Here is a 13,157-nt window from a genome sequence, read left to right as displayed (position 1 = left end):
TAGGTGTTCTAGATTGTTTTAAAAGTTCTCACAACACTGTTAATTTCAAGGAGTCAATTTAACTCCAAAAGTGGAGTTAATAAAAAAGGTACAGAACGACTCCTTTTCTGGAGTAATATTTACTCTCATATTTTTACTCCCCAAAGGGAGTAACATTAACTCCAAAAAGAGGGTGATTCCCATCCCGTTTTTGGAGTTAATATTACTCCCTTTGGGGAGTAAAAATACAAGAGTAAATATTACTCCAGAAAAGGAGTCGTTCTGTACCTTTTTTATTAACTCCACTTTTGGAGTTAAATTTAACTCAATTTTTGGGGTTAAATTGACTCCTTGGAAACAATTTCAATAGACTACAAATCAATAAAGACCACACAAAAATTCTATAAATAACCATTCCTTTATTTTGTTTCACAAAATACATTATTCTTTTATCTTTACACGTATAAACCATGCCTATAATGGCAGATTAGCGAGAGAAATACCCCTTCAAAATGAATGATGTTATAAACTCTTATTTTCCAACTAGCAAGTGTAATGACATGTTTGTTGGCTTCCTTCATCTTTTCAAACATCTTGGATTCTAGGAAGATATAGTTCTTTGCTTTATTATGATACTGAATGTTAAAAACATAGAAGGTGCCCAGTAGAAGGGCTAGAGCCAGTGGCCTTCGCAATTCTTCTCAGCGCTCTGAGACTTACTTGTATAGAGCACTAAATAAAAACTTGCATATTATTATTATTATTATTATTATTCTCCTCCCCTCGGCAGCGAAGTAGAGTGGGATGACTTCTTTGAGGTTGCCTGACCTCAGCCGTGGAAAAATCAACTTCTGGATAATTTCGTCAATGGATTCATTCTCCTAAATGAAAATAAAAAATAATAACAAAAAATTAACAAATAACATTTTAACTGAAAAAAACAAACAAAAAAAACACAAGCAAATTATTTACATGGACCATCTATGGGATTTATGGGCATAACAATAACAAGATTTTTTTTATTATGTAACAACTTTCATTGCAAATGTAAACAAATACCATCTATCTGAGCTCTTCACTTTCAAAGCTGGGTAGGTTTGTGATGTTTTTGATGCTACTTTTGATACTACACTAAGGGTCAAGTTGATTATGTCGTTATTCCAAGGACTTATAACTGTTAGGAATCTGGCTGGTTTAAGCCGTTTAACTTGAATTAGCCTATGTGTGGTATTGTTATGCCAAGTTATTTTATAGGCATCAAGCTACTTTAATATGACTTCATATTTGTTGTAATTTCCAGTGGCGGATCCAGGAATACGAAATAGAATGGCCCCGGAAGGGTACTTTCACAGATAGAAAATCTATACTACCTCAGCCCCACTATGGTTGGGGCTGAGGTAAGAAAATTTGTGATGGACGGAAATTGCACTTCCAAACATAAAATTTGAATATAATTATCTTTATATCACTATTTTTGTATGAACAATTTAGCAGTGGGGGCCGGCTGGGTCACCTTGATTTCGCCACTGGGTACTTTAGCAGATGGAGGATCTATACCACCATGGTTGGGGCTGAGGTAAGAAAATTTGTGATTATGGCACCTCTAGATGGTGGGAAATTACACTCTCAGTCTTAAAATTTGAATATAATTTTGCTTATATCTCCATTAAAAAAAAATTGAACAATTTAGCCCCCGCCCCCCGCCCCCCTTGAATGTGTCACATATTTCCGAACAAAGTCGATGTTGAGATTGCTTCCATGATCTCAATGAATTATTTATCATAAGGGTTATCCTTAAAATGGGTTCCCCGACGACAACTTCACTTGTCCTCCGATGGATAAAAATTACCCTTCTATGTAGCCCAAAAATGATACTCCAATTGTGGCTGGTCCAGGAAATCGAAATAGAGGGGACTCAGGGAGGGTTTTGCGCAAATAAAATGTCCACCCACCTCATCAACTTTACAAACGCGCGTATACAGGCGTCAATCAACATTTGGTTGCTCAATTCAAAAAGGGAACTTGTAATGCTCGTTAGAAAATGATAAAAAAATCTATATATAGGTCAATTTATAAGGTGCAAATAAACAAGGTGTCTAAGCACCAAATAATAATAATGATGATAATAATAATAGTAATAACAATAACAAAAACAATAATAATAGTAATAATAATAATAATAATAACATTGCAGCATTCGTAAAATGTTTGTCACTGGTGCTGGGAACAGTCACAAAAGTGGGGGGGGGGCCCAGGCCCCCAGTAGAAAAAGTGGGTTGGCCAATGCCCCCCAACCCCTGCTTCCGCTGCCGTTGGTAAGGCGTGAGAGTCTCTAAAAACCTCTGCCCCTCCATGATTGGAGCTGAGGTTAGAAAATTTTGTGCAATTTATATGTCTAGGTGCTTGGAAATAGCACTCAAGTTCTTAATTTCGATATTTTTTTTCATTCACTTTGCTGAGGGCAGAGACCGCGCCTCCGAAACCCTGTCCGCCAATTTGTTAATTTTGGTTTTCAGGGGTGCAACAGTGGTGTGCAAACACATGCTTCGATGACGTCAGTTCACCCAAAGTTTCATAGTGCATGACACAAGGAACAAGCTCAGTGCAAGATGATGATGATTTAATTAAAAACAAATTAATTTAAACATATCAAGAAACCTTAATGGTTTTATTTTAGAAATAAATCTAACAAATTTAAATTTCATTCTCTACAAATTTCCTCCGTAATCAGGGGTGGCGGAAGCATTGATTGGTACGGTGTGTGTCTCCAATAACCTCAGCCCCACCATGTTTGGGGCTGGGGTTAGAAACTTTTTGTTTAACATACTGTCGTGTCATTTTAATCAATTTATTATAATCTCCATGGTATGACATCACAGTTCTTTTTCACGGCATCTGGTAGACCTATGTTTGTTGTTTTGTTCAGGGTTTAACTAATCGTCTCATTTAAGAAGTTGATTTTTGTGTTTATACGAAATTTTACATTCGGAATTTAGGAGAGTTTCGGAGTTTCGGAATAGAATACATATGTTATTTTAAGGCTTGGCTCTTCTTAAGTTATCGCGAGCAGCGACGATATCACCTCACTAAGCGACCCTATTTTCACCACATGTTCAGTACAGATTTACAGACACTGTCAAGTTCAAGTGGAAAATCCCAGATAGATCGTTCTGGTCATGCGTATGGACATGCATGGGCTTTCAAGTAAACATTCTGATCATTGCCTGCACTTGACATGCTAAAACTATCATTCCCACGCTAAGACAGAACGCTAAAACGATATTTCTTCGGCGATTTCGTTATTTAAAACATGGTTATTATACTACTTAAAATAACACATGTACCATATTCAGAAAATCCGAAACTTTCCTAAATTCTGAACATAATATTCAGTATAAACACAAAAATCAACTTCTTAAACAAGACGATCAGTTAAACCCTGAACAAAACAACAAGCATATGTCTACCAGATGCCGTGAAAAAGAACTGTTATGTCATGCCATGGAGATTATAATAAATTGATTAAAATGACACGACAGTATGTTAAACAAAAAGTTAAACCTTCCACTAGGGTGATTCTTTTCAGTATCCTGGCGTTTTAAAAACTTAAGTGCTATTTCCGAGCATCTACACGTGTAAATTTTACAAAATTTTCTAACCCCAGCCCCAAACATGGTGGGGCTGAGGTTATTGGAGACTCACACCGTACCAATCAATGCTTCCGCCACCCCTGATTACGGAGGATATTTGTAGAGAATGAAATTTAAATTTGTTAGATTTATTTCTTTAAAAAAAACCCCATTAAGTTTCTTGATATGTTTAAATTAATTTGTTTAATTAAGTCATCATCATCTTGCACTGAGCTTGTTCCTTGTGTCATGCACTATGAAACTTTGGGTGATCTGACGTCATCGAAGCATGTGTTTGCACACCACTGTTGCACCCCTGAAAAACAAAATTAACAAATTTGCGGACAGGATTTCGGAGGCGCGGTCTCTGCCATCAGCAAAGTGAATGCAAAATAAATAACGAAATTAAGAACTTGAGTGCTATTTCCGAGCACCTAGACATATAAATTGTACAAAATTTTCTAAAATGGCAATCATGTGTTACTTATTGTACAACATACATATTATGATAAAATATTTTTCTTTTGAATATTAAATATTAATCAGGCTGCAAAACAGTTTCTGAATGTCCCGTACGCCACATATGGAATTGCCCTACCTTAGTACAATGTACATACCTCTGACACCAACTGGAGTGCGGGATATCCCTCCATGATGTTTAATTAATGGAAACAGGATTTTCAAAGATATTTCTCCGCTGGAAACCATAGGTTGCTGATTAACGCATAATTTTGGTAAATCAACTTTGACCTTTGTCATCCTCTGTTTCTACTACCTCACATTTTCTTTTCTTTTTTATCTCTGGTTTTACCACTGCTGCACCTCCAGTTCCATTTTCAGCAGCAACTCGTTCAGTTTTCATGATATTCTTGAAATGATTTTTGATGGCTGACTGCCTAGAACTCTAAAATAACATTCAAAAATCTAATTCAACAATGAAAGTTAATGTTCTCTTTAAATATCTTAAAAAATCAAGGGCGAAAAAAAATTTTTTTTTTGTTTTTCTTATTTAGCAAATATAAATTGCTAAAAACATCTAGACGGAGAAGAAAATAAAATAAAATTTGTTTGATGGAACACTGTAAATGGGATGGTTAAGTGCTTTAAATTTATATAATTAGGAATAGAAATATGTAATTCTTATTTTAAGGCAGCGGTGGGCATACAGTAATAAAAATATAGAAAAACTTTTATTTTTTTTAATTCCTCTGAAATTTCTATAGTCCACCGGAAATACGGATTTGACTGGACAAAATTGCAACAAAACATGTAAAACAACATACTAAAAGTTTACCAAAATAGGACGTACATAAAGGTGTTTTTATAACCAAAAGTTCAGCACTATTTAAAAGTAGACTTTTACACGGTAAGTACTGCGGTTTTCAAACTTTTCTTGATTATGATTGGTAGACCGGGGGTTGAGGCTCCAAAATCGGCTTAGTTTACGAATTCTGTGACCCACCGATCCGCGCTACTTGGCATTCGCACAAAAATGTCAATACTATTTTATTGAAACATAATATAATTGTCGGCAATCGTAAATTTGAAGAAACTGTGACCAAAAATGAGAATTTATCTTCGAAAAATTAATGTCGTTCACGAAAGCAGTACCCAATCACAGCACACTTACCATACCTGTTAAGCATTGATGAGACGCTATTAGCCAATCACAAACGTTCTTGTAAACTCGGTAACTAATGTATTCCAGATGTGTATAAGAGACAGCCTATGGTACCTATGGTAAAAATCTCAGGGGCATCCCAAGATTTTACATTTTTTGCTAATTGTACCAAAAATGGCCGAGCTAAATGGCCGAGCGGTTAAGGCAGGGGCACCGTGATCATAGCCAACAATATCGGCACAGGTTCGCAGCCGGCTCGCTCCTATAGTCCTGGTGGTGGAACAAGTCTTCTCGGATAAGGACTATAAACCATAGGCCCAGTGTACACAAATGCTCATGTGCACCCGAGATGAGTAGGGGGTTACCCCCGTGTACTGTTCACTCGGCCCGTCGTGGACAGATGAAAGTGCGCCAGTTTACTGGCTGCGGTGGACATGAAGTGACCCTCAGGGGAGGAGAAAGTTATTGAAAAGTGCAACATTAGTCCCGAGCGCATAGAGACCTCGTTTATCTGCGCTATATAAATCCATCTATTATTATTATTAAATTGATGGTTTTGGAGAAAATAATTCACAAGGCAGGAATTCTTAAAGATCGATTAATAACACCAATTTTAAAATTTTTTATGGTTTTATAACCAAAACTATACTTTGGTTTAACTGATATTTGTTGTGACCTTTCAAAAATAAACAGAAGGCTTAATGAATTGAGCCTTATCCAATGTTCTTGCCAGAGCCTAATTTTTGATGCCTCACAAATAGGCTTCAAATGTTGTGTCAATAAATTATATATTGATATCATATTTTGTGGGTATAGTTATGTTTAATTAGTTGTAATTCAATTTGTGTGTGAAGAAAGTATTATTCAGAGTGAGATTGAGAGATGTGTCAAAACATTTGTTTCCTATTTTAAACAGTGACAAATTGTGAGCAAAATAATTTATGTAATTAGATTTCTATAATTCAAACAAAATCCTATAGACTAAAATATCTTAAATAAGATAAAGACAGTTTATAGTTAATAGTTTAGGCCTATAGCATCATATGAATTGTATGTAACACATCATCCAAAAAATCTGTAAGAAATAGGCCTACTTACAGTACATGATCCCAAAATGTGTCAGAGCATGGATCTATTTTTAATGCCCATTGTCTCTTTTAAAATAGATTGGAGCGGTAGGAGCGGTGTGGTTTACTTATCAACTCCTACAATAATTTTTTTTATTTGATTTTTTAAATTTAAAAATTAAAAAAAAAATTTTTTTTAATAAATTTCATTTCACTTCATTATTTATTTGGTCATTTACAACAGCAACAAAAACAAAAGCTGAAATTAATTGATTTTTTTAAATTTTTATTTTGATTTATTTATTTATTTTTTATTTGCTTCTTCAGTCGTCAATTGTTACCTACCCACCTCTCCCCCGCTCATCAGCATTTTGAAGTGTAATATAGTGTAATAGACAGTGTGGGATGATTTAGCAGAATTTTTTGCTTCCCCCTAGTAGAATGTCATTTTTGCGCTGGTCACACACTGCCTAATTGTAATGCAAATAAAGAGGGGAATACATGTTTTGAAGGTCTGGTTCGCAAAAAATATCCCCAGTGATACCACCGTTATAATGATTAATTGTTTGATGCTTTCAAATCGGGCGAGATTGGAGAAGGAGGAGACATAGGAGAGAGAAGATTTTACGACGGTACGTATTGCTAACTGTGCTTGTCATGAATCACCCTTGTCATAGGCCTAACTAGTAGGTCTAGGCTAGTGTATTTGAATGGGTCAGTGGCAGTGCGGCAGCGGTCTAGTTAGGCCCCGTCTACCAATGGAAACGGTCGCACAGGCCTACACATGTTAAGAAAATCAGTTTGGTATAGGCCTAATAAGATTTGTAAATGTTGAGGTTTAATGTAAAAATTGTCCTTTGAGAAGCAAGAATATCGAAATGTATCAAGCAAGTATGTCTAGAGTAGGCCTAAGCCTAACCCAGCAGGTCTGTCTAGGCCCAGCCCTACCTAGGGAGTTTGTTTTTGTCATCCAGTCATGACATTCATTTGTTTTTACATCAGTTCTACAGTATAGCTCTTCAAAACATATAAAATGTCACACTGTTTTGTAATTTTTTTCACAGGTTGTTGCAAAATTTGGTCCCACGAAGAAGGTAGACACATCCATTCAAGTTCAATATATGTATATTCCCTTAATTCATTCTTTCAAAATACATATTGCAATAATAAACTTACCAAAGCATATGCACTTGCAATGACAGCAGATGTAAAAAGAGGGTCAATAATTTCTTCATTTTCTATATACTTTACCTTGCCAGATGTATTTATGAATTCTCACTTTTCATATTTAGAAACTGTACTGTATTTTAGCAAAATGTGTTACTGGACAATAAAAACATGTTTTCTTTGTAAATTTGAGTCCGTTCTTGTGACTTTTTATGTGTTTGTCCTCAACCAAATGCACCAGCGAACGCTGATGGGACGGTTGGCAGAAAAAAAAAAAGACATCCCTGCCTCATCAGTTTTTATACTGGGATAGGGTGATAAACTAAATTTTTTTACGGGGCCTTATAATAGGCCTTTATTAAAAACAAAATTAAATGTCCACAAAACCCTACCTTGGATTAGTGTACATACCTCTGACACCAACTGGAGTGCGGGATATCCCTCCATGATGTTTAATTAATGAAAAAAGGATTTCAAAGATAATGCAAAACTTAAAAAACACATAAGAAAATCACAGAAAATGTCAATAGAAAAATCAATTTTACATAAAGAATTGTATAACTTAGGCAGACGATTGATAAACTCATTATTAGTAACATTGACTCTCCCCCTCAAATTGGAAAGAGAGCAGGAGAAAGAGGAAAATGAACTGCAAAAAGAAAAATTAAATCAAAAAGTTTACGGCGGTCAGCTAATGGGATTAAGAAATCTTAACTAACAAAACCAAATTTGCGAAAATAAAATCTAAAAACTTATTTTGAATACGTTGTGTTCATCATCTTCATCATCATCTATCATCATCCATCATCATCCTTATCCTCATCATCAACTCATCCTTATCCTCCTTATCATCATCACTAATTATCATCATTCATCATCATCCTCATTATCATCATCATCATTGTCATTATCATCCTCATTACAATCATCATCTATCATCATCCATCATCATCATCCTTGTCCTCCTCGTCATCATCAACCACATCATCATCATCCTTATTATTCATCATTATCACCATCATCCTCATTCTCGTCATCATTCTTATACTCATCATCATCCTCTTTATCATCATCATCAATTATCATCTTCACCATGAGGATGATGATGATGATGAGGAGGAGGACGACAAGAATGAAGATGAGCATGAGGGGCAGAGGGATGTTTCTCATCATTCATAATCATTAACCTCATCAACATCATTCTTATCAATCATAATCATCATCATCTTCATCTTATCAAACTCATCATCCTAATCCTCCTCCTTATTATCATCATTACCCTCACCATCATTATCAGCATCATCTTCTTCCTCATCATCATCCATCATCAATCATCATTGACCTCATCATCTTCCTTCTCCTCATCGACCGCACCACCCTCATCCTCCCCATCATAATTCTTTTCTTCATCATCATAATCATAATCATCATTACTATCATCCTCATTATTATCATCATCCTCATCATCCTGATTACTGTCATTATCATCATCATTACCATCATCATCATCATCATCATCATCATCATCATCATCATCATCATCATCATTACCATCATCATCATTATCCTCTTCATCAGCAGTCACCATCATCATCATGAGGATGATGATGATGAAGAGGACGAGGACGAGGAGGACTAGAATGAAGATGAGGACGAGAGTGAGGATGAGAAGGATGATTCTCATTATTCATCATCATCATCATCATCAATCCTTTTCTATCATCCTCATCACTATCATCACAATCATCCTCATCAACAACCATTATCATCAATCATAATCACCATCATCTTCTTCCTCATCCTCATCTACCTCATCATCTTTCTTCTCCTCCTCATCATCAACATCCTCATTATAATGGGGATTATATTGTGGATGGGGATGGCAATGCGGAAGATGAAGATGATGATGATAATAATGAAATCAGTATAGTAAGAATAACATTACTAACGCTAATATTAATTTGAATCATAAACTATAAATTGCTAATGCATAAGAATAATGATATACTATATTAATAATTTTATATATTAACAACATAATAATATATAATAATGATGATGAAGAAAAATGTAGTGTAGAAAGATTAAATTTAAATAGGTAAACATTTCCTTCAATTTTGATTGTCGTAGTCTTGGAATTTGGCGTGTTGACGCCAAAAAAAGTTACTAAAAACATAAATATGTTTTCCATACCCCAAACCAAAAATTGGTTAAAGCAAAATTTCGTTATTTCGTTTTTTTTATTGGGTTTACTTTGTAGTAGTTCATTAATTATATATATGTTTTATTGTATTCCTGTCTGTATAATATTGTTTTGAGATTGTATTTGTACTTTGATAATAAATTATTTTTACATTAAAAACATAGTTTTTCCCGCCATAATGGACGCCATCTTGGAATTTGTCATGATGACGTCATCATACGATCAAATTTTTAATGAGAGTGATGAGTAACTATTTAGCTAAGTTGTTATATTTCATATCCACAGTATATGTAAAAGTGACTAAAAACATAAATTTATTTCCCCTACCCCATCTTAAGTAGTTTAAAATACGGTATTTTAGGCCAAAATTTCAAAGTGCTGTAAAAAACATTGCCCAAGCCCTAGGCATTGGGAATTTTTATCTGATACACTATAGATTATACTGATTCAGAAAAACAAAAAATAAATTTTCCTTTACTTTTTTCCCGCTAAAGTTCATTTCAGCAGTTTTAAACAGGCTATAGACAGATGCGGAGTAGACATTATTGGTAGGGTTGCCAGATAGTCGACAGGTTTCACGGCCAAAACACACAACAGTGGGTGCATAATATTCATTTTAAATACAAAAATTACACGAAAATCAATTGTTATTTGTTTGAAAGGGGTTTGAAATTGAAGAAATTAAAATTATATACGTAGAACAATATTAATCTTTCACTGTTTTTTGTTTTTATAGGGCTTATTTAAAGTCACATTATTAAGATCGATCTAAATTTGATTTAAATGTATTAAATAACGTAAATTGTAGTCGATCTATAGCAATAATGTTAAGGGCCTGTTATAGAATCTTCAATGACAAATCCGTGGCTCTCTTTAATTAGAAAGTTACATTTGTAAGGTAACACAAACCGGTGTAAAAACAAACCTATGAAAACTTTAATAAATACTTTTCATCTAAAAGTTTCTAAATGCTAAATTCCGAATGTTATTGTTGCCGTACTTAAAACCATAAATCAATGTCCCTATCAGAACTATCTTCTTCATGATTCTCATATATAACATAACTCCAGAGTAACTTCGAAGAAGTCTCAGCAACACTTGCTTGAAATTGGAGGTGCCATTGGACCCGAATGATCACATCCAGCATTTATATGGCACTTCACAAAGAACACTGCAGCGCCTATACAACTTATTTTATTTTATTCAATTCTCAACCAAAAGAGATAGAAACTAGGCTGCAACATTTACAAAGAAACACAATATATGGTACAAACTTGCAATAAACTGTCTTCATGAAGTTTTAAACGAGGATAAACGTCATAAAAATACATACTTCATCCGAACAATTTAAATTATTAAATGTAACTGCTAACCTTTTAAATATTAAACTCTTTTACGTCAACTCGGCCATGGAGGGACATAATGTTTAGTGCGAGTACAAATACAAACGTTCAATGTACAGGTACACGATTAGAATCAAAACTTTTCTACAAAATTAATAACATATCCAAAACAAGTCTACGTTATATGTTAGGCCTATATTATATATAATGTTAACTTTTCACAAAATTCGGCCACATTCGGCCAAATAGTTTGGCCGTGACTTTTCAAACGTTACGGCCAGGCGAATTTTTATACGGTCAGATTTGAGGAATCTGGCCGTCAAAAAGGCCAAATGGCAACCCTGATTTATTGGTGTCTCCAGAAACTCGTTGGAGAGGCGAAGGATTTTTCAGCTCTGATGACGGTACAAAAATATTCTACAGTGGAGGAAATGAAAGTGCAAAGGGATATTCCTGTTGAAGAATGAGGCTCCGCGGGCAGTCATTGGATATCGTGCTGTCAGTCACAGAATCATGGCAGTCAACTCAGTGGAAAACCATTCAATGTCGCAATCATTCAAATCTACGCACCAATATCCTCATACGATGATGACGTGATTAACTGTCTATGACCATGGAGGTATAAAATATTTTATACCTCCATGCTATGACGCTCTCCAAGAAACTATTGATAATACACCCACACAGGACATTCTAGTCGTAATAAGCGACTTTAATGATGGGTGACTTAAATTCGATGGAATAAGGGCGGTATATCATTATCTACAGACGTCTATTATACCAGCTCCTGATACTAGTACAGTATAATTATTGGAAAATGCCGTTATTAACGATTTTTTACAATCGAATCTATCTTTGGAAGTTTCTTTTGTACTAAAGGAAATACGAATACCAAGGTACTGACTTTTCACTTAAATTATATAAGATTTTGGATGTGTCATGAATGTGATTTAGAAGGCCATAGAAAGAATCAGTGTAGGGCTGAGAAACTGCCTTACAATAATTCAGGTGAGACACTAATAGAACAATTGTGGGAGCGAGTTAAAAAGAAAGCAAGGATGCAGACACAAAAATAGTAACGGCTCCGATTCAAGTGGTGATGAAACCGAAGAGGATGGTGACGAGGATGATAATAAAGAACAAAGTCAACCAAAAGAAGGAAATGAAAAGAAACAAGGGAAAATAACACATTATATGAAACAAACAACTACGGACACAAGAAAAAATAAAATCAATAATCATCATTGAATCTTGTGACACTAGACCAGCAATTCTAACAGACCACAGCGGTTTCACCTAAAATATCAATGACTAAAGAAAAACGGGGACCAGGCTTATGACAGTTTAACTGCGAACTCGTATCTGATCAAGAATGTTAACAGTGTGTAAAAAAAAGTAATCGAAAAGTCTAAGAACGACCTAAGTTTAGACCCATGTACATGGGAGTTAACTAAAAATCAAATCAAAGCATTTTCTATTGCCTATGTAAAAAGGAAAAGTAAAAAAAATAATATTTAAAAAAAATTGAAAATTAAATAAACATTCTTAATGAAAAACGTATGCATAGGCACAGTGAAAACATTGAAAAAAGACTGAAATATAAAAGAAAGATCTTGAAAAATATTATCATAAACAGGCAACAGGAGCTCAAATACGAGCGAAAGTTAAATGGATAGACCAAGGTCAGAAAAACATTAGATATTTGCTAGGACTTGAAAAATCAAGAGGTAAAAAACAAACAAATAACTAAAATAAAGACCTATAAGGACTTTGAGTTAAATAAACCGTCTGATATTCTGGCAGAGGAAGTAAAATTCCTCTCAAATCTGTAAAAATAGAGGAGCCTACACGACATCAAATTGGTGAATATCTCAATTCAATTGACACTACCAGCTTGGTGGACGAAGAACAAAAAAAATATGGAAGGAGATATCACTTCAGAAGTATGTTGCAAGGCGCTAAATTGTATGAAAAAACGAAAATCACCCGGAAGTGATGGGCTTACGTTAATTCTACCGTTTTTTAGGGAATGACGTACATCAGCAACTTATTATGCGAAGCAATAAATTGTGCCCATGCCATTCATAATATGATGTCGCAAGATTAGAATTTCATTTAAAGGGTGATATATTTGAATAATTACAGGCC

The 13,157-nt window shown here is 34.7% G+C and overlaps 1 long non-coding RNA gene across 1 annotated transcript; it reads right to left on the bottom strand.

Moving 5' to 3' along the window:
• Positions 1 to 534: 534 nt before the first annotated feature.
• On the bottom strand, positions 535 to 7,910 carry LOC117115610. The gene is made up of 3 exons (XR_004446582.1): positions 7,875 to 7,910; positions 4,226 to 4,512; positions 535 to 860 (listed from the first exon to the last, which is right to left on the bottom strand). It is a non-coding gene; the product is annotated as an uncharacterized LOC117115610 (long non-coding RNA).
• Between the last annotated feature and the right edge of the window lie 5,247 nt (positions 7,911 to 13,157).

This window comes from Anneissia japonica, unplaced genomic scaffold, assembly GCF_011630105.1.
Source record: "Anneissia japonica isolate Jap-2015-1 unplaced genomic scaffold, ASM1163010v1 scaffold16662_len1167910_cov178, whole genome shotgun sequence".
Taxonomy (NCBI): domain Eukaryota; kingdom Metazoa; phylum Echinodermata; class Crinoidea; order Comatulida; family Comatulidae; genus Anneissia; species Anneissia japonica.
The sequence above is the reverse complement of the archived record's forward strand: the minus strand, read 5'-3'. Positions and strand labels throughout refer to the sequence as shown.